Below are 27,965 nucleotides of genomic sequence, written 5' to 3'. Positions count from 1 at the left end.
CTTTGGAACCACCACAAAACGGATGATTTCCCAATGCCAACCCATTTTGAAATGTACAGGTTTTGTTAGGTGTGTGGCAGGGGCACCTCTGATGAGGGACCTGTAGGCCTGCTCAAACCCCATTGGGGTTTGAGACAAGGGACGAGGCAATAGCTTGGCTCGGATGTCCAGTTTCAGTAAAGTGGGTAAATTAATTAAGCACCAAGAGCACCCCGAGTCTATTAGGATGCTCAGATTCATGTGAGCACTATCAGTCTGGCAGGAATGGCAAAAGGAGGAATGGGCTGACTCACCATGGGGGTCCTCCTTGCCTTCCTCATCGCTATTGTACGGTGCAAGCATCTGCTGCAGCTTGGCTTGGGGCTTGGCTTCGAGCTCGGCGGGAGTGGAGGCTTCAACGCCCAGGCCTTGACAGTTGGTTCCTTCTCTTCCCCCTCTGGGAGCTCTTTGTGGTTTTGATGCAGCAACTGGCACACTCCTGGGTTGAGAGTGAGGAGCGGGGCACTCCCCAGCATCATGATCCATCTGACCATACTGGTAGCACTTGATGGGAACTCTGGTTGGCACTTGGGAGACTCTGGTGGCTGCAGAGGCTTCGGGATGTTGGCCATAGAGGTGTTTCTCTTGGACATGCAGCGGCTTGGGTTTGGTGGTGCTTGACTTTTTTGGGCGATCCAGTTTGATGATGCCATATGGTAACACTCACATAATAGATTAGGAAAACCTTGAATGATTCAGGCTTGAAGCAAGTCGCGATCTAGCCCGTTTGAAGTAATTGACCAGTGACCGTTCATGCCACTGCCCCAACCGTTTAGCAACTCTTCTGAATTCACGGACATACTCTTTTGTGGGGTGACCTCTTTGCCTCAGGTGGTGGATTTTTTTCTCGGCCATCAGAACTCAGGATTTATCTTCAAACTGACCCCTCAGTTGCTCCATGAATAAATTAATGTTGTACAATTCAGGACTTCTCATCATGGAGGTTGGTCACCCAGTCGGCCATTTCCTCCTCTAAGTTTGACACTCATTCACCTTCACCTGGGTGAAGCAGCACAGGCTCCAGCAGTTGGGCTGGAACTTCAGTGAGGGGGAGGGAGAGATGGGTAATTTGGGGCATTTCTCCCCATTGCACCCACCTCCTGGGCAACAGGAATCGTATCTTTTACCTCTAGCTGGCCAAACTTCTCCTTAAGCTGTTCGAGAGAGGGGCTGTGGACTGCTGACTGAAATCTCCACTTTCCGGAGTCATCCCATCCCATCGAGCCCTTTCCTTTCTTTCTGTCTGCAGATGAAGAACCCTGGGATAGCAGCAATAAAAGCTCCTCTCCAGCAGTTTCAGGAGTGCTCCTGTGTTGAGGGGCAGCCTTGGCTTGGAAGAGGTCTGCTAAGGCTGTAGTTCCTTCCTACGGTACCAGGTTCCCAGGTTGGATCAATCTGGTTTTCGGCCAAGCTTCTGCCAGTGATGCCTCCTCAGTGGCTGGAGTGCCAGCCTGCACTCCACAGCCTGAGTCTCATTTCTGCTAGTATCGGTTTCAACTTTCTTCTTCATCTTGAGTCTTCACCGAATCTTTACTGCTCCCCCCAAAGTGAGTGGCTAGGTGGTCGGGGCCCAGCAGCCCAAAAAATGAAGTTTTTAGGAGACTTGGTTTAATGTCATGGTTCCGACAGAGACAAATAAAGCAGAACTCTGAGGCTTGCAAGTTCCTCAAAGAACATGTTTATTGGTACAAAGTATCAGCACATCAAAAGTGAAACCAAGTCTGAATAGACATGTAACAATCCCCAATACAAAGTTAAAAAATCCCACCCCTAAAGCTACTATGTTCCCCAATACATCTTCTTTGCGGGCTTTTCATGAAATGCCTAGCCTCCAGTCCTGGGAGCAGCCAATAACCTTGATTCCCACAGAAGAAAATCTGTTTAGTCTAGTGAAGCACCTGGTAAACCCTCCTCCCTCCGGACTATGTGTCAACTGAAAATGAGTAGGGAAAATGACTGCAGCCATGCTCATTTTCAAAGTTGACATCATGGAAGACTTGCACAGCAGCAACGGCAGGAGGCTGAGGCACAGGGAGGGAGACAGACGATCCCGACACACCACCCATTCTGTCCCACCACCTCTCACCTTGCCCATGGCTGCACCAGGGCAGGCAGCCACACAGTGCATTGGGATTGCCTGCCTCCTCCCATGCCTCTGCCTCTGCCTGCTGCCGGTGCCACTGTGCAAGCCTCCCATGAGCCAGGAGGCCATGCAGCACATCAGGATTGCCTGCCTCCCCCACCTCTGTGTTCAGAGTTACCTGCACTATGCCAATGAACTGGCGGGCTGCAGTTGCTGCTGAACACCGTCGGCCCCCGCCCACTCACCACCTTTTGTGCTGGCCATGTCCACTCCCCCAGCTTATTTTTGGGGTAGGGTTTATATTAGGCCCACCCCAAAAAATCAGGCTAGGTTTTATTTTCTGGGTGTGGCAGAGCCCATTCCTATTTCATTTATATCTATCCCCTCTAACCCCAAAGCAAATATCACCTTTCCCTGGCTTCTGCCATACTCCCAAGGGGGAGGGGGTATGTGCCCGTGGGTTTATTGCCTCTGCTTCCTCTGTCCGCTACAATGTAACTGTTTGCTTTCGTTTATTGCCTTTGTTTCCTCTATCCACTACAATGTAACATCTTGCTCCCCTGCACTATATCTCTCTCCGAACTTATCTCCCTAAACTGTCAGCTAGAACAAGGGAAGGAATAAAGAATGCAACCTCCCTGCCTGGTTTGGTTCTACAATCCCAGAGGAAGGTGTGAAGAGCCGTCAACCATCGCTGTGTGATCTGGAGACGGACCGTTGTTATCTCCCCTTTTCCCACGATGGACCTAACACCTGGGGATTGGTCGTCCCACACTGGCCGGATGGAATATGGGGTGGGGTCTTGCTTGAAGATACCTTAACCTATTGTTCTGCACAGGAAATCTCGGATCCTGTCTAGTATGCTTTCTATCAACTACTCTTAATAAAAGTTCCTGTTGGAAGAATTCATTTCCAAGAGTTCTGCTTTCTTAAAATGTGGGATTGAAGTGGGTCCTGACAGGGTGTCTTATTTTTGGGGAAACATGGTATGTAAAAAATAACTACATCTCTACAGAAATTCACAAAAACAAGAATGAAAACCTTCTTGAATTTATTTTATTTTATTTTAATTCCATTTATATCCCACCCTTCTCCGAAGACTCAGGGCGGCTTACAAGCTTAGCATATGAATACTTATGGGTTAATATAAAAGAAAATAGGAATGTCATTGTGATAGGTTTATACTACAACCACCCAAGCACAGGAAATAGATGAAATTTTGCTAACCAGTTAGCTAAGGTGTACAGGAAATACATGGTAGTAATAGGGGACTTTAACTACCCTGATATCAACAGGAAGACAATTTCTGCAGCAAGTGGGAGCTCAAAGAGGTTCCTGGTGAACTTAACAGACAACTTTTTTATCCAAAAGATTGAAAAGGTAACTAGAGGATCAGCTACACTGGACTTAATTATTACTAATAGGAATGAAATAATTGAAGGGATGGAAGTTGCAGGAACTTTGGGGGAGAGTGACCATGTCATACTAGAATTCAACATAATTCAGGCACAAATAGTAAAGTCAAACTAGTGTCTTAAGAGAGTTATCTTCAACAAACCTAGAAATAACTTAGGAAGGATTCAGGGGTGTCAAATTGCCAGCCTTTGGGCCGGACGCGTCACACAGAAGCCGCGCCCACCCCATTGGCGGCAATGGCAAAACCATCCGGATACATTGCACGATGTCACGTGACGTTGTGAGTTTGACATGTCTGTGGAAAATTCTAAAGAGGAAAACAACTCAGGATGCTTGTGAAACTTTGAAAAACAGGATTACAGAAGTCCAGTCTAACAGAATACCACAGAGAAAGAAAACAAGGGAACCCAGAGAGAACCAGTATGGTTGCATAAAGAATTCCCTTATAAACTGAGAGACAAAAGGGACAAATATAAAAAATGGAAAGAGGGACACATAACTAAAACAGACCACCAGTAAATAGCTTGAATCTGCAAGGATGAAATCAGGAAACTTAAGGCTTAGAATCAACTAAGTAAAAGCAAAATTTTTATTAAGTCTGACTTAATATTAAGAAAACGATATATGATGTCCCTTTAACTATTTAAATGGATTTAATGCATGTGTTGATGTTACAGGATGTAAATATGCATGTACTTGTATATTCAAAATATCCCATGTTGTTCATTTATTATTTCTGAACGATTTTCAGATAATGTCAGGTAACGTTGACTAGATAGAAGCCCTCTGAGGTCCCTTTCAAAATACTAAATGTGTATGGATTTAGCATTTCACTCGTCCCCACTTTGACAGCTTCGTCCAAATCCCGTGTGCTTCCCGCTCTTCCTTGAAACGGTGGTTTAGTAGGACCATTCCTTACTTTCTTTGAGGTTCATGAATCCTTGTTCGCAGAAATTCAACAAGTTAAGAAAAAAAAACATCCTTCTAAGCTATATTCCCTGAACTCCTAACTGTCGCGAGGAGAATACCGATAGCTCACGCTTCCTGCAATCGAAATCAAGACCCGCCCAATACCAACGAGGATCGACTTCGAGAGCCCACTCCCCATCACCATGGCAACTGCAAACCTCGCTAGTCAAGGCAAAGGCAAGTCATGTGCTCCGGAAGAGCCGCCTTTTGGCGCCCCCTGTGGCCGGAAGTAGGTCAACGAGACGACAAGGCGGGGGAAGCCTGAGCCAAGGAAATTAAATAGTCGGCAGAACCAGTCGGTTTATATCGGGAAGCGGCGTTGACTTCGGGAAAGGCGATCTGCCGAGGGGGCGCGGTGGCAGCCCTTTGGGCCCCTCCCCTCCTTCCTGGGTTTCTTCGCGGCAGCTGCCAGATCCCGGCTCCGCCCCCCCCTCGACGCTAGGAGGGCTGGTCTGGGTCGTTGGCGCGCCCCCTTTGGGGTAAACGCTAGGCCTAGCTGGAATCTGAGGTAAGGAAGTGCTTCCCGACCAGGACCGCACCTGCAGGTCACTTTTCATCCTGTAGTCATTGTGTTTCCCGCTCCTCCTTTCGCTCCATGCAGTTTCGGACCATTTTTTGTTACTGAGCTTATTGTTCGTTGTCTTTTTTTCCCCACCGGTCTCTTGATTGCTCACACAATGAGTAGCGGTATCCCGGGTCAATTGTTTACTTTGTCTCGCTCCAGACGTGCCTGGTTTCTGTGATAGTTGCACTTGAAACACGTGGTTCCCGCGTTAATAGTTTACCTGCACAATCTCTAGAACGTTCTTATAAACAAAGCTTGCAGTAGTTTTCGCAGAATGAAGGCTTTAGCACCCTACTTGGTCCTTCTCTGCCCTCCTACTCCTACTATCTATTAAAAATCCTTATTGGAATCTAGAGAAGTCTGTCGCTTTCTGATTAACTGCCGAAAAGCATCTGACCGGCTTCTTCTGTAGAATAAGACTCATTTAGATTCTTACTGATTGAAAGCATCAAAAGGCAAGGGAGATAACTCTGGAGCTGGCAAATAAACTTCCAAAATCTAAATGTATTCCACTCAGAAATTCAAGATTTTATTGGGGATGGATAAATGGATAAAAGTTACCGAGAAATGCATCAGTCTAAAAATAAAAGTTAAAACATAATTCATCTCTAGTATCTAAACATCCAGCTTAGAACTAAGGAGAAATTTCCTGGCAGTGAGAACAATTAATCAGTGAAATAACTTGTCTTCAGAAGTTGTAGGTGTTACATCACTGGAGGTTCCTGTTTGAGCAGGAGGTTGGGCTAGAAGACTTCCAAGATTCCTTCTAACTCTGTTGTTTTGTTACCTGTTCTTTCCTTAGGATTTGTCCTAATTAAAACAAGTTCTAATTTTTTTCTTGGAGAAAGAAACATTAGCTCCTTGAAAAGTTAAACTTCAAATTGTGTCAAAACCAGTTGAAAAAAGATTCATCCTTTTAAGGAGAATGGAAATGCAGGGAGTTGAAGATTGATTCAGAAGGCATGGGGGAATTATGTTATTTCTTTCAAAATTTATTTCCCCTGCTTCTAACAGTTTTTTAATTTAATGACGTTCAATGCCTTTATTATAAGTTTCAGTAGAGAAAATACAATGAATACAGTTGCCTTAAGAAAAGGTTCTCCAAATAATAGCCATTAGCGCCATTTACTTGCAGAAATTACTTTTAATGTCTGCCAGAGTCCCTGAGCTAAGTTTGCAATATTTTTGAAATGGTTAACTTTACATTGGCGTGTCAGTGCAGAGAGCACAATCCCTATAGATGTTTAGGGTTGTGCTTGACAGTTTGCTCTTTTTTCCCCCAGGGTTAGGGGTTAGAATTTTTGGGTGTGGGGGAGAAAGAGACAAAAGAAAAAGTAGTACATTTTTAAAACAAAACCATTAAAAAGTGAACTAATATTGTGTATAAGGTGCTCAGAAAGAATGATGCTAATATCACTTTATTACTGAGTTGCTGAAACCCAAGGTCACATGTAGCCTCTAAAAACTGGAATATGATTCTCAGAGATCTCCAAAAAAATGTTACTAAAGTTGTTACTAAAGATAAGATTTTAAAGTTAAATTAACTAATATTTAGAAGCTTGGCTTTTGTTCAGGCCTATTTGTTGCGTTTTTGAGCCCAACATAGCACTCAAACTCTAGATACTGTAGCTCCCTTTTTCCAGAAAAAGAATTCTGCACTAATGTGCTTGGCAGAGGCAAGTTGTATAAACTTTAAAATAATTTACTTTGGTTTGCTGATAATTATAGGTTTGTAAACACATTATGTTATGATCAAATCTCAGTAGCACTGTAGCTGTATTTTGAACTAATTCAGGTTTCTGAATTATTTCTGAAGATAACAGAATTCAACGATTTGCAGCAAACAAGTTAAGAAAATTTGAGTGTTGTCAGTTTGTCTTTGGCCTAGAAATAATTATAGCTGGTATCTCAACAATAAAAAATAGTCTGGTAGTATCTTGTCAAATTAGCAAGTTATTAGAAAGCACTTCAGAACAGTCTTAATGAGGGGGCAAGATGTTCCAAAGAGTTATGGCAGAAAAGGCTCTTCCAGACCCTGCTAGCTGAAATTCCCTGAGAGACGGGGCCTATAACTTGCCCTTCTGCTGGTGGGGGGCGGGGGGGCAGTCCCATTGTTGTGAGATGGTTTCTCAGATCGGAAAGGGACAACTTGCCACAGCCAACTCATTGTGGCCACTTCGCCATGGGACAACTTACTGCAGGACAGTTTTAACAATTCTATTTAATTATTTAAAAAAAGATATTTTAATTTTTGCACTTCATATTTCATTCTATCCCTCCTTTTGCATCCTTTCTTTAATGATTCTATTCCATTATTTCTTTGATATTAGTGTAATTCTTATCCCAACAGTGAGTTGTCCCACAGTGAATTGGCTGTGGCAAGTTGGCTGTGGTGAGTTCGCCATGGCGAATTGTCAGACTCTTCAGATACTCTGGACCCATGCCATGCTGGGTTTTAAAAGTGAAAACCAAGACCTTGAATTGCATGCAGAATCCAACTGGCAGCCAATGCAGCTCGCGGAACAGTGGTGTCAGGACCTACTTCACCCACATCTTAAGAAAGCAGAACTCTTGGAGACAGTTTTTTCCAAGCAGGAACTTTTACTAAGAAATAGGAGATAGCAGGCATAATAGACAGGATCTGAGGGATTCCCTTACAGATTGATATTTTTAAAATGCCCCCAAGTAAACCCCACCCCACAGTTCATTCGGCCAGTTCCAGATCAGCCAATCTCCAGGTGGCAAGTTCATCGTGGGAAAAGAAAGAAAACATCAGTCTGGTTCCGTTTGCAGCATTATCATTTCCACCACTCTTCACACCTCTTCAGAGAAATAAACCAGATCCGGGGGGTTGTATTTCTTTCCCCCACCCCCTTTTCTAGTTGCCCGTAAGTTCAGAGAGAATGCCTAGTATAAAAAACAATTGGTTACATTGTAATGGATAGCAGATAGGCAAATGAACAAAAGGTTACATTTAATGGAGGAAGTGAAAGCAATAAAGCCCCATGCCTGTTCCCTCTCCCCCTTGGGAATATGGCAGAATCCAGGAGAAGGTGAGATTTGATTTTAGCTCAGAGGAGATAGAAATGAACTATAAATTGATTCTGACAAGTGGTATAACATGGGCCACTCTAGGGTCCCCCTCAAATTGCCTGTGCTACTGCACACTGCACCAATTATAGCCTCTGAATGCTCCTCATGACCAATCGCAACAGAGATATATTGTGGAGTGGAGAAGATGGATTGATTATATCCAGAATAAATATGAGACTAAAAAGTTTCATTTAGCATTTGAATAAGTAGCGGATATAATGTATAACTAGCTTGTAGTCATTTTACTAAGAGTTAAAGTGCAATAGAATTTAATATTTTATAGTTGTTTGCATATTTTAGATTATGTTTGTTTGTATTTTTATACTCTGTATTTTGCTCTGGGAAGTCGGGGAGGGGGGAGGGGAGGGGGGGTTGGGGAGAGGGGAGGGGGGTTGTATTCAAAAATGTATTGTAAAACTCTTCAATAAAAAAAGAGTGCATTGAGTAGTCCAAAAATAAGGTGACCAGGGCTTGAATGACAGTGCAGGGATTCCCGATCTAGTAAAGGACGCAACTGGTACACAACATGAAGTGGAGAGGCTTTCCTAGCCATGACTACCACCTGCTCTTTGAGCAGGAGTTGTGAGTCCAGAAGAAACCCCAATGTAACCTCATCCAGAACTATAGATGTTAATCCCAGATCCTGAAGCTCCATGTACCCAAAGCCATTTGGTTTTGCCAGGATTCAGCTGAAGCCTGTTGTTCCCCTCATGCTCTCCTGGCACCATGAGGGTAGGTACATCACTTGGATCACCAGGGATGGAGGTATTAAAGTTGAGTGTCATTAGCATCATTAGATACCTCATCTCGTGGTGCCAGATGATTTCATCCAGCAGCTTCATTCATGTAGATGTTAAAAAGGAATACCAAGCCCTGCAGCATGCCACAAAAGAGCAGCCATGGGCTAGATTTTTCACTGCCTATCAACACTGATTGGGACTGACCTTGGAGAAAGGAGCCAAATCAGCACAACAATGTGCTGCCCAGGCTCAAACCCCATAGGTGCCCAAAGGGATACCATGGTTGATGGTATTGAAGATCGCTGAGAGGTCAAGGAGAACAAGAATGATTACAATACCCCATCCTGCTCTTAGTAGAGATCATCAACAAGTGCAACAAATGCTATTTCTGTCCCATAACTGGGCCTGAATCCTGACTGAAAAGGGGCTACACAATCCGTTTCATCCAGGGCCCTCTGAAGCTGCCAAGCAACATCCTTTTCTACCACTTTCCCTAGAAAGGGAAGATGGGAAAGTGGATACTTTATTTTTCAAGGAAAATGCTGTCTTCCCTAGAACAGGCTGAACACTGCTACCCTAGGCACATTGCTCCACTCTTATGCCATTTCTCTCTTATCTGGATTAGCTTTTGGTTCATCTACCGTAGTTAATGAACTAGGTATGTCCAATATGTGACCCATGGGCCACATGAGACCCTGGACAACTAGTAATGCAGCCTCACAATATATAATAAAAATATTAAAAAGTAAAGGATATTTGACCCTTGGCACTCTTCATGTCCCTCTGTTTCACATAACCTCCTTCAGATCCACCACGGTTATCCCAGTGTCATTCTTTATAGTGTCTAGCCAGCAGGTACTAGGGCAGCCCCTTCTCCTTTTTCCACTGATCACTCCTAGCCTGTTTGACTTTTCGAGTGAGTCAGCTCTCATGACATGACCAAAGTCTGACAGTCTTTGGCAATCTTGACTTCAAATGATGTTCTTGGTGAGGTTCGGTCTAGGATTTCTTTGTTATTTTTGCAATCCATGGGATGTGTAATAGTTGTCTCCAGCACCACAGTTCAAGGGCATCCATCTTTATTCTATCTGCCCTTTTCAGAATCCAAGTTTGACTGAAGCAAATCCTTTACGAATCCTGTCTCTTTGTTTGATAGTTGTAACTCATCCTAGAAAAATCAAATCAGATAGGATCTTGCACATTGTGATCTTTCTATCCAGAAATATTTATTTACACTTAGACTATGTATAGATAGATAATTTCATAACAATTCAGTAGTAAAACGCAAAATGAATGAAATAATCAAAATTTGAAAAATGAAACTTGCAATTGAGTTCTTGTAAAATGGTGTTTCCCTCTTAGATATTTTTTCAGTATACTATGATTATATGTATATATATTTATATATAAAATGTATTTGTATTTTTCACATTGAAGTCTTGCTTTACCTTGTTATTTAGAGAAAGAATCTATTAATCACAACTGTTGTTAAATATGAAATTTCTTCATCACTGTAGTTTACATCATTTGTATTATTAGCTAATCTCAATGTACACATGTACTTTGACAATAAAGGTTTATTATTATTATTATTATATTCAAATAATATAAATAACACAATTACATTATTTGTATAAAGGCATCCTTAAGAAAAATCTCCAAAGAAATTTGGTGTGTTATATGTGCAAAGTGTGGTGAATCTAGAGCCACTTAAGTGAGATTTTTTTGTATGGCTTTATAGCTGTAGACCTTCCCTTTGGTAAGGGAAAAGTCATTCCATGGAGTGCAATGTCAAAAATGTCATTATTTTTTAATGTTTAATATCAATATTTCTAAAAGAGGATTTCTACTTTCATTGAAAATAATGCAGTGGCAATTGATTTTCAGATTGATTTTTAATAAATATTAATATTTCATATTGAACTGCTGAGATTCAGCATTATGTATGGACTGACTTCTTCCACTCTACAACTCCAAAAATCACTCTAAAGCAGAGGTCTTCAAACTTGGCCGTTTTATGACTTGTGGACTTCAACTCCCAGAATTCCTCAGCCAGGCACGCTGGCTGAGGAATTCTGGGAGTTGAAGTCCACAAGTCATAAAAGGGCCACGTTTGAAGACCCCTGCTCTAAAGGGTCTCTCAGTCTCTGAAGGAAATGTTGAGCCATGCATGGGAATTGGAAATGGAATTGCCTACTACCTATCATATGCAGACACTGCATATGACTATTGAAAGTCACTAGTACATTTTTGTAACTTTAGAATGTTCTTGGGAGGAAAGAATGAAATATTTTTAGTAATCTAATTAATTCTGAATTATCTCAAAAGTCAGATAGACCCCTTTCATTAATATATTATTAATCTTTAAAATGTACATTTTGCTTCAAAAGTATATTTTATTTGAATTATACTTTAAACTTAACTTTTATTAACAAATGCAACTCTGTAATTACATTTAGTTGTAATTACATTGCATCCCATAAATAAATAATTTCAATGAGAGTATACGTGAAATGGATAATACATTTTGTTTCTTATTTGGGGGAAAACAGCTTCATTCCATTTATGGGATAATGCTGAAGTGTTTCAAATGTTCTGTTATATAGAAATAATTGGAATACAGAACAAGCTTCTTGCTTTCTTGCTTTTTTCTCAAGGCCACAGATGCAGATGATATGATAGCCTAATAGCTGCTAGTTGCCATTCAACCTACAGAAAATTGGCCAAGGTAACCTTTTTAAAAAAACTTCTATGAGAAATAATATGACTGATCAGCAATAGCCATTTTAATCTTCTCCAGAAAGACTGCAGAATCCAAAATGATTCCTGACCAAGTGCTTAAATATGTTTCTTCTCCCAAACATTTCACTTTCTCCTTATTCAATTCAGTTTCTGTCAATGACTTCAGGGTGTAATCAGTCCCTGCTTGCTTTTTTACAAACTGTAAACAGCAAGTAATTCACAAGCTAGAAAACAACAGGTAAATCACAGTAGTGAGAAAATTTGAAGTCAAACAGTGTTGCTTGAAATGGCCAGTTTTTGTTTTTTTTTTCTTTTGTCTGAATGAAAATCTTGGGGAAAAATTACCCCTGTTAATGTACCTGCAATCCTGTGTCTATGGAGATTCTAAGTCATCCAGGTCATGGTTATCCCAAAGGTGGTTTTTTCAAGAGGCAACTAGACTTGCTTGTTTTTCTTTGAAGATGTTTCACTTCTCATCCAAGAAGCTTCTTCAGCTCAGTCAACTTCAGTCAGAGCTGAAAAAGTTTGGATGAGAAGTGAAATGTCTTCAAACAAAAACAAGAAAGTCCAGTTGCCTCTTGAAAAAGCACCTTTTAGACTGCAATTCTATAAATTTCTGATTAGAAGTCCAACTTTATTATTACATGCATTAATAATTTAGGCTGTAGCCTAAATTGAAGAGAAATGAAATACAGGTAATCCCCGATTTGTGAACGTTCCCTTAGTAAATGTTTGAAGTTATGTGATAAGCACCCCCTAGTGCTTACGAGCAAGTCCCGAAATTATGAATGTTGCCACACCACGGCAGTTCTTCACTCTTACGAATGACCACAGTGGCAGTGCAACATTTACCCTGGTTATTCCCTCCCTTCCCCTTCCCCACCTTTCCCTAGGCAATAGGCCTTCAATACTCACCTTGTGAGGATTGAGATTCTTTGCTTTCTTGGCCTAAAGTAATGCAAGAGCACTTGAGATCAGTGGTATGAGATCTCATGCTACTGATCTCACATCATCTCATGGTACTTTAGGCCTCTGTTCTCTGCAACAGAGAATGGAACCGAAGCTGGGGGGCACACTTCCATGTGCATCTGGAGGCTGGATCCAGGCGTTAGAGGCCTTTTCCAGGCTGTTGCTGCCTGGATCTGAGGGTGGGGGATGTTGGATGTTCTTCCCTTGACAAGATGAAGAAGCAGCTATTTTATGTTTCTACTTGTGTTTCACTTTTAGAGTTAAAGTTAGATAAAGATGGGAGGGGGAAGGAAGAATATGCATGGGGGATTAGTTAGACGTAACAGCAGCAGAGCATTTTCAAGGTTGTATGTAATAAGCGGTGATAAGAACTGGTGGGTTAAGCTAAGGAGGGAAATCTTACCTTTCAAACTAATTGGAGAATGTGATTTATGACGGTTAATTAAAGGAGGGAACTATGCCTTAATATTATTGTGCTCAGGGGAGAGGAATCCAGATTCCGGCTTTAACCAAGTATTGCCGATGTTATATTGCTCTAATAAAGACTTTTTAAGGTAAACAATACCTCAGAGTTCTTTGAAGAGTTCATCTGTCGGAACCTTGACATATGACCCACACAACTGTATTTCCTGAACTCTGTGGTAGCTCTACAATAAAGTCCATAAAAATCTCTCTCCAGGGTGCTGAAGGGTTCGCTACCGGCTACAACAGACCAGGGATTTTCCCTTGCCTTTTCTTTGCTGCAGTGCAAATTGGGCAGCTGGCCACATAATGTTCAATGTCCTTTTTTCAATGATGGGCACCAGGATTGCCTTTTTATCAGGTGTAGGATCTTCACAAATCCAAAGTGTCCTGCTAGTTTTGAATTATGGGAAACTTGCATACATTTTAATGAGTGGCAGGGACATAGAGTTCCCCCACCACTGCCCATGCTCATCCATCCTGCATCAAGCAGAGGTTTGTATGCTTTGAAAACCACTTATTTTTCTTTAAAGCTTGTTTGAATGCAGTTGAAGCAGCATTGTTCAATGGTGTGGCACTTCTTTAATGTGACCTTGCAACCATTGGGGCCGCTAGTTGCTGTGCTGGTAGTAAAAGTTTTACATCAGACTTGGAGCTATTAAACTGTGGCATTCTGGATCAGCTAAGAAGTTCCTCCCCCTGGCAAGTAGTGGATAGTGCAATTGAATTGGTAGAAGTGTTGGGCCCACTGTGCTTCTTTAGGTGACAGCTTCCTGGGTGTTTTGAGAGCTTATAAGTTTTTATGGTCAGTCCATACTTGGAAGGGGATTTTGCTCCCTTCCAAGAAGTGCCTCCAGGTAAGGAGGACACTGCATAAGCTTCCTTCTCCCAGATAGCCCAATGCTGTTTGGTTTCTGATAATTTTTTGGAGCACATGGCTGCTGTTAGCCTTTCTCTCGTTCTCTTGGTGCAGTACTGCTTCCTTAGCCACATCACTGGCATCAGCTTGAATTAAATCCCTTTTCTGGATCCGGGTGTTTTAAAATTGGCTCCACCGAAAAAAACATTTTCAGCTTCTCAAATGCTGCTTGGCACTTCATCATCCATTTCAGGGGCTGGCTGGGCTTCGACTTATCAACCGCTTTCATTTTTAACGTTGGTGATAGGACAATTTGGGAGAAAGGGGATGAATTCCGGTAGAAATTCACAAACCCCTAAAAGTTCTGTAAGCTGTTTTGTGGTGCGGGGAGCTGCCCATTCCAGAATGGCATGTACTTTCTCCAAATCCATCTTCACCCCTTCATGTGAGATCCGGTAGCCAAAGTAGTCAATTTTTTCTTTGTGGAACTCGCATTTTGATAGTTTTGCTGCATAAAGCTTGGCTGCTCAGAACTTATTCAGGACTGCACTGACCAATTTTACGTGTTCTGCCTTTGTTTCGGTGTAGATTAGGATATTGTCTAGGTACACCAAAAACCCCTTATACAGGTGCTCATGGAGCACCTCATTGATCAGCTGCATAAACACTGCAGGGGCCGCTTGCAAGCCAAAAGGGAATACTTTAAATTGGAAACACTCGAGGGGGCAGTTGAAAGCAGTCTTCCATTCATCCTCCTCCTTTATTCTGACTCTTTAGTATGCCTCCCGTAGGTCCAGTTTGGTAAATATCTTTCCTTTCGATAGGTGGGCCAGCATATCTTTCATGAGGCGCTGTGCATACACATTTTGTATGTACACCACATTCAAACCTCTGTAATCTACACAGAGACAAAGAGCCACATTACTTTTCTCTGAGTAGCAGGGATGGCCACCCAGGGTCTAGCCGGCTGGATGAGCCCATGGGCCAGGATCTTATCAATGGGCTGACACAGTTCGTTCAGCTCCTTAGGGGTCATGGAATACAGTTTTGGCTTTGGTAGTGTAGCCCCTGGGATGATTTCGATGGCACAATCTATGGGTCAGTGGAGGGGCAATTAGTCCGAACTTCTTTTGCTAAAAACCTCAAACAAGTCCTGATATTCTCTAGGTATGGTTCGTAGGGCTTCACCACATAAGGTAGCCGCTATTTCCCAAGTACTTTCCCACCTTGTATCGACTCAGCAACGGGGTTTTCTCTTTAGGGAAGTTGAAACATCCCAGTCACCCGTCTATTAATGGGTTTCATTTTCTCAGCCACACTAGCCCCAGGACTAGAGGCCATTCCATTCCAGGGGCCACAATAAAGGTGTGATGACCCTGGGCATGGGACAGAGGCAATATAGGCAGCTGACAGTTCAAACCGCCCCTTTATTGCTCCAAATGTTTTCCAAATGCTCCTACGTTTCTGGCAAGTCCCAGAGTAATGTGACGACACACACACACACGCACACACACCCCTCCAGCAGCCTCTGCCTGCAAGTAGTGCAGCACAAAGCTGTAAGCACAACAGCTGCTAAAATAAGAAATCCTGCAGGGCAAGGGACTAAATCAATGAGTTCAGGAAGCAAAGGAACAAGGCAATTAATCCAGGAAGCAAGAAATAAAGCAAGTCCAGGAAATGTCCAACATCGGCAACAGCACACAGCTCTCCATGAATTTGACATTTGTTCTCAACAAATGCCCCTCCCCACAGCGTTTCTTTAAGTTTCAGTCCCCAGATGTGCCTTGTGGAGAGGAGTGGGGTGCTCTCCTCCTGAGTAGGCAAGTCAGCCTGTGCTGTTCCTGCCTTCCATTCTTAGTGCTCAAGGATCAGGAGGAAGTGGTCCTTGCTCATCGTCTGAGCTCTGTATCTCATGTTCACTGCTTAGCCTCTCTTGGTCATCTTGCCCCTGTTCTTGCCTGCAAGCCATCCCAATCCTGAAAGACCTTGGCCTGCTCCTCCCCATATTCCTCCGAAGCCAACGATGCTTCCCTCTTGATCTCTGTCGGCTCCAGTTCCAACTCATCTTCTGAAGAGTCAGGCTCTTACAAGGCCATGACACTATCCACCCATAGGGCCTCCTTCCCCGGGACCATGCGGCTTGGGACTTTGCGGGAACTGCCATGAAAGTCGCGGACCACGCGAGGAGCGTGAATGTCAGTGGTATCAACCCAGTGAAGTCCTCTGGTCCATAGCTTTTTCACGCCACGAGGTACTGAACCAGCAGGAATCCTGAATGCTGTCCACTTCATACTCCACCTCCCCATGAGGGGCTACCATTCCCGGCAGCAGTGGAGCCAGTCAGTGTGGACTGTCGATCGTTACTGGTATTAATAATGACCTGTGGAAAACCGGGTGAATCCGCATAGTCCATGGCACAGATAAGAGAAACGCCACCAGATTGATCACCGCTTCAACTGGAAATGGCCCCAAGTAGCAGTGATCAAGTATCTTCGATGGCCATGCCCTTGGCAGGAACCATGTGGGGAGCCAAACTTGATCACCCACAACTAACAGGGATGTTTCGATGATGCTGGTCTGTGAATCATTTGTAGTTCTCCTTGGCTTTCTCCAGCTAGTTTCAAACCACTAGTACATGGCTTTCAGCTTTTGAAGGAACCTATCGACAGCAGGAACCAGGGAGTCAGAGTGAACAGGAAGAGTCGTGGATGGAAGCTGTAACATTCAAAGAATGGGGACACACAGGTACATGCATGCTAGGGGTTGTTGTAGGTGAATTCTGCCACAGCCAGCACCTCTGCCCAGTTGTGTTGGTGAAACAGCAGAGGTACCATTCCAAGATGGCGTTCACCCTCTCAGTACTCTCATTGGTTTCAGGGTGATGGACGGATGACACACACCTGTACATGCAGTTTTGTGAGTAGTTTTGCCAAAAGCGTGCCATAAATTCGACATTACTCGGTCCGATAACCCATAAAGCCAAAACAGGTAACTCGGTAATTAAGTCCGAGACCTCACCCCCATGGTCTGTCCAGCGTGGATAGCGGCTGTAAGATACCAGTAGCATACTTGGCCTGTTGATAGATCCCGCATGATGTCACATAACCCAACACATCATGCTGGAGTCAGGGCCACCAAAACATCCTGGAGACAAGGTGCAGTGTTTTGAAGACCCCAAAGTGACCTGCCGCTGGGCTGTCATGATACTGTCACAGAATGAGGCCACAAACGTGTGATAATACTTCATAAACCCCAACAGTCACTGCATTTACTTCACCAGCCATAGAGGTTGCCATACCTGCAACAACTCGACTTTTTCCGGGTCCATCTCCACACCGGCAGGTGAGATATGATGACCCAGAAAGTCTTATCGTTGTTTGTGCAAACTGACACTTCTCTCGCTTTGTAAATAGGTGGTTGTCCCACAAGTATTGTAACACCAGCCGCATGTGTTTCCATTGGTCTTGTGGAGACAAGTAGATCAGGATATTGTCCAGGTAGACAACCACAAACTGATCCAGCCAATCCCTGAAGACTTCATGCATAAAGTGCATGAACATGCCAGGCGTGTTGATCAAGTCAAACGGCATCACGATATATTCAAAGTGGCCATAACTTGTCTGGAAGGCTGTCTTCCACTCGTCACCAGTCCGAACTCTGACCAGGTTGCAGGCACCCTGCAGGTCCAGCTTCGTAAAGATCTTTGCCTGACAAAGCCATTTGATTAGGGATGAGGGGAAATGGGTACCAGTTCCATACTGTGATTGCATTCAACTTATGATAATCACAGCACAGTCGCAGCTCTCCCAACTTCTTAACAAAGAGCACCGGTGCAGCCAACGGGGAGGCAGAAGGCTGGAGAAACCCTTTTCGAAGATTCTTCTCAATGAACTCCCGCAACCACCAACTCCGTTTCCAATGGAGTAAATCCAGCCCAACGGCACTATGGCATCGGGCACAAATCAATTAGGCAGTAATAAGACCGATATGGGGACAACCGATCCACCTCCTTTTCCCCAAACACGTCGCCATAGTTCACCAACATAGGTAGGTCCAGATCCATGTGCATAGCCTCACCCACTGCACAGACGTGCAGGTGAAGGGTGACACATTTTTTGTTGGGGAGCCGCACTTCCCCAGACAACAAGATGATCTGCGGATCATGAGTCAGTAACCACTCCTACCCCAGCACCACAGAAGTGGGGCACTGCGGCAACATAAAACATGGCTTCTTCCACATGTGGCCCAATTCGCATGTGAAAGGGTCTGGTCGCGGTAACCACAGAGCCTGAATGAAGGGGCAGACAGTCAATCATCACCAAGACTGGCAGTGACACCTGCTGCTGGGGGATGGACTCTTGTGTGGCAAAGACTGAGTATAAAATTGGTTGTGGCCCCCGAATCCACCAGGGCCTGGATCTCTACTGTTCCCTAACCAGGCATGAACACGCTGCTAGCACGAGGTGCTTCACAAGATTTGGCTGTGATGGAGATGGCTGGGCCAGACCCGTTTCCCACTGCTGCTTTCGGTGCCTTAGCAGGACACTTGGCTGCCATATGGCTTGACCACTGCAATACAGGCAAAAGCCTTTGTGCTGGCGCTGATCTTTTTCATCTTGGGTCAAGCGAGGTCGTGTAGTCTCCAACCGCATCGGCTTGTCCAGAGGTGGTACCAATGGCAGTGCCATCTTGACAGGTGCAGGTGAGGCCTACGTCATCGCATCCATTGCTGCTAGAGCCTTGCGTCAATGCGAAGGCACAGGTGCATGAGCTACTGCACTGTGCAAGGGAATTTGGTGCGCACCATCTCGTCCAGGAATCCAATGAAAGACCTTCATGGAACTGGTCTATGAGTGCCGCCTCCTTCCATTGCAAGTCCTAATAGACCACCTGGAAGTCAGCTATGTAGTCTGCAAGTGATCCACACCCCTGTCGCAACTCTCTCAGTTACCGGTTTGCTGTCTGGGCTCGTAACAGGATCTGCAAACATGGTCCTTAGCTGATGACAAAACTTGGCATAAGTGTCCAGCAACAGGTTGGGCTGGGTCAGCAGGGGTGTTGCGCACCGTGCTGTTGACCCTGACAAAAGGCTGATCAAAAACTTACCCCAGTCAGCGGGGAAGTCCTCAGGCCAAAGGCTCATGTAAAGCTGGCATTGCCCAAAAAATGCTGCAAGATTGGGCCAGTGAGCCATCAAATTTATCTGGCACCACTACCAGGCATTTCTGACCTGGCTTGTTTCTGGCAAGTCCCAGAGCAAAGTGACGACACCACTCCCCCCCTCCAGCAGCCTCTGCTTACAAGTAGTCCAGCACAAAGCTATAAGAACAATGGCTGCCAAAACAAGAAATCCAGCAGGGCAAAGGACTAAATCATTGAGTTCAGGAAGCAAAGGAACAAGGCAATTAATCCAGGAAGCAAGAAATAAAGCAAGTCAAGGAAATGTCCAATGTCGGCAACGGCACACAACCCTCCATGAATTCAGCGTTTTTTCCTAACAAATGCCTCTCCCCATGGGGTCTCCTTAGTCCCCAGGTGTGTCTTGTAGAGAGGAGCGGGGCGCTCTCCTCCCTAGTAGGTGAGTCAGTCTGTTCTGTTCCTGCCTTCTCTCCGCTCTCTGTGCCCAAGAATCAGGAGATGATGGTCCTTGCTCATCGCCTGAGCTCTGTCTCTCATGTTCACTGCTTAGTCTCTCTTAGTCATCCTGCCTGTTACTTCCTGTCTACAAGCCATCCCAATCCTGAAAGGCCCTGGCTTGCCTCAGCTTGCTCCTCCCCATATTCCTCTGAAACCCCTGATGCCTCCCCCTCGATCTCCTTTGGCTCCAGTTCCAGCTCATCTTCTTCCACAGAGTCAGGCTCTGACAGGGGCATGACAAAAGGTTAGAGTCTCTGAGTGGCTTCCCATGGTTAGTCCCAGGGGTTCCATAGTTAATGTGGCTGGGACGCCCCCTGTGATGGACCCATCAAGTTGGCAAAACAAGATGTTTTTTTGACCTTCTCATCCAGGCCCCTAACTTCCTGACTAGGGCTGGGCTGACCAGGCATAGGGTGTACCCTGAATCTAAGAGGGTGGTTAAGGTCACCTTTCCTAGAATTAACAGTTCTATGGGCATGGTCATTGGTGCGATTGGCCCACTTACTAACAGGTTGTTATCATAGTCACTTTCAGGTTTCCCCAGCTCATCAGTTGGAATTCTACCCCCTGACTTTGGGGTTGGACGGAACTGTCAACGCTGCTGACATAAAATGTTCTTGCTTTGACAAAAGATGAAGAAGCAGCTATTTCATATTTAAAACTTTTGTCTTACTTTAGAGCTAGAATCGGTTGTTTCTGGGGGAGGTAGGAGTAAGAATGTCTTTCAAGGCTATTTTGAAATAAGAGAAGATAAGAATTTGGCGGGTTGTCTAACAGAAGGGAAAACTGACCCTTAAAACTAATTGGAGAATGTGATTAATGACAGCAATGAAAAGGAGAGAATTGTGTTTAGTATATTGTGCTAAGGGGAGAGGAATTCAGATTCCAGCTACCCTACCAAGCTTTGCCAATGTTATAGGGCTGTAATAAAAGACCTTTAATGTAAACAATGCCTCAGAGTCCTTTGGAGGAGCTCAACCATCGGAAACTTGACATCAAGCTGGAATCCAACTTGTCGCTGTCTCCAAGTTTGGGAGATAGGCTGAGAAAGAGTTGGGGAAGATCCCATAATGGACGAAGAAAAATTGCCTGAAGCCAGCTTCCTGGCACCAGCAGCCACCCCAAGGGTGGAAGGGCCAGCGAAGAAGCCGGTAGGGAAAAAGTTTCAGCAATCCTCCCAGCTGGGAGCTAGACCCAAACAACCAGCAGAATTGGTCTGGTTGTCAGAGTGGATTAAGCCCAGCGGAGACTCCAGGCGCCCTGAAGTGGCCTTGCCATCCCCAAGGGCTTCAAAGGCAGAGGGGGTGGAGTGACAACAAGGAGACGATTCCTACAAATAGCATTCCCCAGACCGGTGGGGAGCTGCCAGACCATCTGAGATTGAATACTCAGGTGAGTGGAAATATCCGTCTGCAGCCCATAGTCAATCAATTGACTATCTAGCAGAAAGGTTTGAAGAGCTAGAAGTGAGGAGCGCAGAACAGCTCCTGCCGAGAGAGGCCGCCAGCCCCCCTTTCACACAGCTAACAGCCCTCCAACCCCTGGAGTTCCCTGCTAGGTCCCACAGAGGAGGAGAACCTAGGGCCCCCGCAGCAGTGGGGAGTATGGCAACCCCCACAGAAAAAGGGGCAGCAACCTTCGGGTGATGCAGAAGCCTGGGGGGCAACAGCTAGTTGGAGGACGACGACTCCATGGAGGCTGGTCACCACCCCAGAGCCCCAAGCAACCACTGAGGGGCTCGCAATTGAGGGAGGTGCCACAGCACTTGAGGCTAATACGTCTCCTAGTAGATCAACAGCAGAAGGCACCACAATTCCCTGCAGCCCAAATCCAGAGTAGACAACAGCAACTCTTATCTATCCAAAAACCATTGAGGGGCCTACAACAGCAGATAGTGCCACGACTTCCCGCCAGCCGACAGCAGCCTCCCCTTAGATAACCACAGCAAGGGGAGCAGCAGCAGGGTCCAAATGTGCAACCCCTGGACATACAGCAACACAAATGGGGTAGCCAGCAACTGGGGGTCCAACAGCAGCAGTGGGGGCCCTGGCAGCCCTTGAATCAACAACCAGGATGGGGCAACTGCAACTGGGGGCACAACAACAGCAGTGGGGCCCCCGGCACCCATTGAACCAACAACCAGGGTGGGGCCAGTAGCAGTGGGGGCCCCAGCAACCAATGGTGAGCTCACCCTTCAGAGCAACCTTCGATGGGGACACAGAGAAACTTATTTTTTTCCTCAACCAAGTACGCTCTCACTTGAATCATTGGGCTTATCTCTACCCTGACCCAGGTGCTATGGTCAATGTGATTGCATCCAGCCTAGAGAGAGAAGCATCCGAATGGTTAAACAATTTATATAATGAGCAAGCCCATGAATTGGAGGACACCCACCTTTTCCTTCTAGGGCTGAGAGAAAGATTTGAGAACCCATCCATTGCCCTCAAAGCAGAAGAACAAATTCACAAGATAAAACAAACTGGCCGGCCTGCCCTGGAGTACATGTGTGAGTTTTACAACAGTGCCAGTCAGATAGAGAGATGGCCTGAGCAATCCATAATTCATCATTTTAGAGAAGGGTTAGATGACCACCTTTCTCAGGCATCCATCTACCGAGCTGTGCCTGACCAGCTGCAAGAATGGTACCAGGCAGCAGTGAAATTAGATGTCCAGCTCACCCGGTATAAGAAGCCTCTCCCACCTGAAGCTGCATGAAAGCCAGAACCCAAATGGCTACCACCACCCCCGAAAACCTCCAACTACTGCTACTGCCAAAAGACCTAGGCCACCTACAGGCCTGCCAATCAAGTGCTTTCAATGCGGAGAGCAGGGACATCGAGCAGCAAACTGCCCAGTTCCCTACCTGCAACAGCAGAGTAGACTGGAAGGAGCAATGAGGAGGAGACCTGCACAGCAGCCACCGAGAGAAAAATCCAACTGGGCTACCCAGGAGCCCATTGCCCAGGTTACATCCCCCACCCAAGATGATGCTGGCCTACCAACTGGACCCGCCCCTACTCTACCTGGCTTTGAAAGCAACGATGAAGGGGAGAACGACCCTATGGTGAGTCGACATGTCCCAGCTTTTTCATTGCCTGCTAAACTCATAATCCCTAAATCAGGGGCACAAGTAGACTTGAAAGTACTGGTCGGTTCTGGCTGCTCCCGATGCATCATTAGCCTGTCATGTACCCTGAGATTGGGCATATGGGCTAAGCCACTCTCCAAACCTGTGAAGTTTAAGCAAGCCGATGGGTCCCTAATGGGAGGGACTTTAGTCACGCAATTAACGGAGCCCTTATACCTAGAAATAGGCGAGCACTGGGAGTTTATTCGCTTCCTGGTGGCTCCAAAAATGACTGAGACTGTGATCCTAGGACTAGCCCAAATGGAAGCCATTTATCTGGTGGGAGAAAGGAATGAGAACTGTGAGACTACCCATAGGGTCCAATCCCCCCATTGATTTAACAGATGTTATGGGATTTTAGCCCACCCAATGAGCGAGCACACATGGCTGCCTTACGGCCACCAGGTGAGACACTTATCCACAGTAAGTACCGGGACCTAGCAAAGACACTTAGTGAGAAAGAATGCGATACCTTGCCTCCTCACCGGCCAATGATTGTTCCATTGAACTGTTGTTGGGGGCCAAATTTCCCCGACCAAGAATGTATGCTATGTCCCCACTTGAAATGGAGGCAATGCAGTGATATGTGGATACAATCCTAGCAAGAGGATTCATCGAATGGGCCATGGGAGCCATGGCTACCATGGGAGCCCCTGTGTTCAAAGAAAAAAAAGAGGGCCTCTTTGCATGGACTGTAAGGGTCTTAGCACTGTGAGTGTGGAAAATAAATACCCTCTCCCCCTCCTGAAAGACTTATTTACTCACCTGGCGAAGGGGAGTGTCTTCACTAAATTCGACTGAGAGAAGCATATTACCGGGTTAGAATAAAGGAGGGGGATGAGTGGAAAACAGCCTTCAACTGCCCCTTGGAAAGCTACCAATTCAAAGCCATGCCATTTGGACTGCAGGGGCCCCCAGCTGTATTCAAGCAGTTTATTAATGAGGTCCTACATGATCATTTATACAAAGGAGGTCTGGTGTATCTTGATGACATCCTGATATACAGTACGAATTTGACTGCATAAGACTGGTCAGAGAAGTGTTAAAGAAACTATTGAATGCCAAACTTTATGTCAAATTGTCAAAATGTGAATTTCACCAAACTCGATTAGATTATCTTGGCTATAGAATTTCCAATGAGGGCATTGAAATGGACCCAGCCAAAGTGAAAGCAATAATTGAATGGCAACCCCCAAAGACTTGCAAACAACTCCAGAGCTTCCTAGGGTTTGCCAACTTCTACCGTCGATTTATTCCCTCTTTTGCCGAGATTGCTCTACCCCTTACAGAAGTACTCAAAACAGGTAAGGGAGGGGGAAAACTGCAACCTGGCCAAGGACTAACATGGACTATGAGTTGTCAGACAGCTTTTGAGAATTTAAAAAGACTTTGCTGCTAAACTGATTCTAAAGCAAGGCTTTTCAACCAGTGGTACAGGTACCACCTGTGGTACATTGGCACCTGGCAGGTGGTACGCAACCATCCTAGAAAAGTGGTAGCGGGGGAGGGGAATGAGCTGAACCGGTGGCAGCATTGCACAAGCCTGAGTGAGAGATGGCTGGAGCTGCAGGGCTGTCAGGGCTCAGCGGAAGCACCAGGATCAGCGCTTCTTTGGGGCTCTAAGGGCTCAGTGGAAGCGCCAAGATCAGCGCCAGGCTCCAGCTGCAGCTCAGCGCTGAACCAGGCACTTCTGCTGAACCCAGAAGAAGCGCTGATTATCTGGAATGTTGCAGCATCTCCAGGGTCTTGTGATTTACATTCAGATGCTTGGCAACTGATTCATATTTATGATGGTTAGAGTGTCCCAGGGTCATGTGAAGTAGCCAAAACCTGCTGCAACCACCTAGCAGAGGGAGGACTAAAAACCAAACACCCTCCCCACCCCACCCCCGCTGCCAATCCTCAACAGAAATGCTCACAACAGTAAAAACCTCGGACAGGAAGAAGAGCGCCGCTGGGCAGGCAGGCAGGTGTCTTGCTTGGCTGTTGCTTGGGGGGCACTTTTTTAGTGTCATTGTAACTTTGAACAGTCACTAAGCAAACTGTTGTAAGTCAAGGACTACCTGTACTTCATCACTTTTTTCCTTTTTTTTTGGTCATCAAGTTATTGACACCTTGCTAGGCGACTGGTGGTACTTGGATATTACGATATACTGAAAGTGGTACAATGGGTGAAAAGGTTGAAAAGCCCTGTTCTAAAGCACCCCTGCCCAATGGAGCCCTTCGTAATTCAAGGTGATGCCAGCGACATGGCAGTCGGAACTGTATTACTACAAAAGAATAAAAGTGGGATCCTGCAACCTTGTGCCTACACCTCTAAGAAATTCACTGAAACTGACGGAAGGTGGACAGTCTGGGAGGAGGCCTTCGCAATTAGTTGGGGCTATTAAACTGGTGACACTGTTTAGAAGGGAGCAAGATGTCTTTTGAAGTATGGACAGATCACAAAAATTTAGAGGCACTAAAAATTCCCCGCAAATTATCCCCAAAGGAAATGTGATGGGCACAGTACTTTAATCGTTTTAACTTTACTCTAAAGTACATACCAGGAAGAAAAAGCTTCCTAGCTGATGCACTATCGAGATTGCCCCTGTACAAAAGCAAACACAAAGAAGTTAACGAGGCAATCATCTCTAGTCCACAAACTGCTGCCCAACTCACACCTCCCAGGCTACCTAATCCTGATGACCCTGGGGTAAAGAAAATAAAATGAGAACTCTTCACCGATCAGTGGTTCAAAGACAATCAGACATCCCTAATATGCAGGGATGGTCTGGCTTATAACGAGGGAAAATTGTATTTGCCTGAAGCTCTCTGTCTTAATGCTCTCTAACACAGCCATGATGTAAAACAGGCTGGACACTTTGGTTATCTAAAGACTAAATCTCATTTGCCGGCAATTTTGGTGGCTGGGAGTAAACAAGACGTGGAAAATTATGTCAGGAGCTGTACTGTATGTGCCACCATGAAAAGAATCCCAGGGAAAACCTCTGGGTTACTGCAAATGGTGGCCGACCCTTCTCAGCCATGCGAAGAAATAGCTATGGACTTTATAGTAGACCTACCTGACAGTAGAGGAAATACTGTCATCTGGACTGTGATAGACGTGTTTTCAAAACAGGCTCATTTTATCACCTGCAAAGGAATCCCATTGGCCCAACGCTATACTAAGTTGTTCCTAAAACATATCTATCGGCTACATGGCGCTCCTAAGTGAATACTTTCAGACAGAGGGATGCAGTTCACAGTGAAATTTTGGAGGAATTTTCTTAAATTAATTGGATCATCTCAAGGCCTATCAACTGCTGTTCACCCAGCTACTAATGGTGCCACAGAATCTGCCAACAAAATGGTGGAACAATATCTTAGATGCTACGTTTCTTACCAACAAACAAACTGGACTGACCTCCTCCCTTTTGCAGAGATGGCTTACAATAATTCAGTACACAACAGCACCAGCTACCCTCCTTTCCGGGTAGCCACAGGGAAAGAACTCAACTCCATACCGCAATACCCTCAGTTGCCCTCTGCTTCCCAGACACTTGACGGGTGAAGGGTTGGAAATAAGTTTGGAAAAACACAAAGATGGCCTTAAAAAGACTTTTGAGACCTACAAAAAGCAGGCTGATAAAAAGAGAGCTCCCCAAAAGACATTCCAAGTTGGGGGAAAGGTTTATTTGTCAACCAAATAATTATGCCTTAAACTACCCAACAAGAAATTAGGACCAAAATTCTTGGTGTCTTGCCTCATTGTGAGAATCATCAACCCGGTCACAGTAGAATTGAGGCACCAATCATGCAGTTGTACTAGGGCAGGGGTAGGCAACCTTGGCTCTTTTATGACTCATGGACTTCAATTCCCAGAATTCCTGACCCAGGTGTGCTGGCTCAGGAATTCTGGGAGTTGGAAGTCCACGAGTCATAAAAGAGCCAAGGTTGCCTACCCCTATACTAGGGCAACCCTGGCTATGCATGCATTATATAGGTTGTCATTTAGCCTGTCCTGGAAAGAGCTGATCAAAATATCTTCAGGCCAGTTGAGGCACCATGCCAGGTCCCTAAACTCTTCTGTGTCTTGAGTTACTTGCCAGCGTCCCTGCCTGACAGTTTTTATGCGATCACGTTCCTTTTGGTCAGCCAGGTGATCCTCAAGCCTCTGTTTCAAAGCTGTCATGAAACAGTTAAGGTTTTGGAGCTCTGGTGCGTTGCAGTTCTGCAGGGTAACCATCCACTGAGCTGCGGTCCTGTCTAGGGTGACAAACCTGATTCTGGCTTCCTCGCTGGGGAGGTTTCTCCCATAGACTTGCATGGGCCAGGAAGAAGCCTAGTGTTTGGGGGGGTCTCCATCAAACTTCACCCCTAGAGGGACCAGCTTTGCTTCCTCTGGTGGGGTTTTTCCTCTGGGGGATGATGGAGTGTTCCCCCCTCTGGGGGTTGCTGGCTACTGTGCCACGGGGTTGGTTGTGGCCGTCTGTTGTGATTCAGTGTCAGCCTGCGCTCCCAGCAGCTGAGTCTGAGGAATCTGAGGAGGAGGAGGAGGGGTTTGGAGAGCCTTCAGTGTCAGAGGGAGGCTCTGATGCATTGCAGGACTCTCAGTCTGGCCCCTCCAATCGTGTTCCTCATGAGGCTCAGCTGTGTGAGGAGGAGGGGTTGGACTCAGGAGTCACAGCTGAATCTGTTCAGAAAAGCTAGAAGCAGAAGGCAATCCAGCAGAGCAGAGCAGAGAAAATCTATGAGGCAACTCAGTGAAAGGAGGAGAAGGTATTGAGAAGCCACGCCTTGGGACAGATAATAAAAGGGGAAGGTGTGGGCGGTGCTGGATGCTGAAGGCAACCGTTCAGAGACATTCAAAGAGAATCCTGGTCTGTTCTTGCTAATCTGCTTGACTCTTGTTTGTTGACTCTTGTTTGATGTTTTGAATCATTTATTGAAGAAAATATTCTGCTGCTTTTTTATTTGAAAGTCTATAATTTTGGAACTGTAAATAAATTTGGGTTTTGTTTTTCCAGCCTCTTAATTTGTCAAAAGGAAAAAGGGGTTGTCCCTGTCACACAAACAGGGCCGGTCATAGGCTGGAACAAAACAGTTTGCTTTCAGCCTCCCACCCCTTACTATTATGGAGCAGCTACATGCTGAGAATGCCCAGCTCTCCCAGCAGCTTGCTTTGTTGGCAGCTCAGGTGGCTCAATTACAGGTACAGGTCCCTGCTGCTGCTGCACCACCACCATGACCACCATTACCACCACCCAGGACAAAATGCCACG

At 45.4% G+C, this 27,965-nt stretch overlaps 1 protein-coding gene and 1 long non-coding RNA gene across 2 annotated transcripts in view; one reads left to right on the top strand and one right to left on the bottom strand.

Moving 5' to 3' along the window:
• The window catches only part of LOC310635498, an 838,887-nt gene that overhangs the window by 259,820 nt on the left and 551,102 nt on the right, over positions 1 to 27,965 (bottom strand). The window lies entirely within an intron of this gene.
• PHC1 (polyhomeotic homolog 1) overlaps positions 4,765 to 27,965 on the top strand; it is a 153,188-nt gene continuing 129,987 nt past the window's right edge. Inside the window, exon 1 of the mRNA XM_083354459.1 lies at positions 4,765 to 5,015. The gene's annotated coding sequence lies outside the window, so the exon portion shown is untranslated. The remainder of the gene's footprint in view (positions 5,016 to 27,965) is intronic.

This window comes from Vipera ursinii (assembly GCF_947247035.1).
Source record: "Vipera ursinii genome assembly, chromosome: 2".
NCBI classification, from domain to species: Eukaryota; Metazoa; Chordata; class Lepidosauria; order Squamata; family Viperidae; genus Vipera; species Vipera ursinii.
Note: the sequence above shows the minus strand (reverse complement) of the source record. Positions and strands in the feature narration are given on the sequence as shown.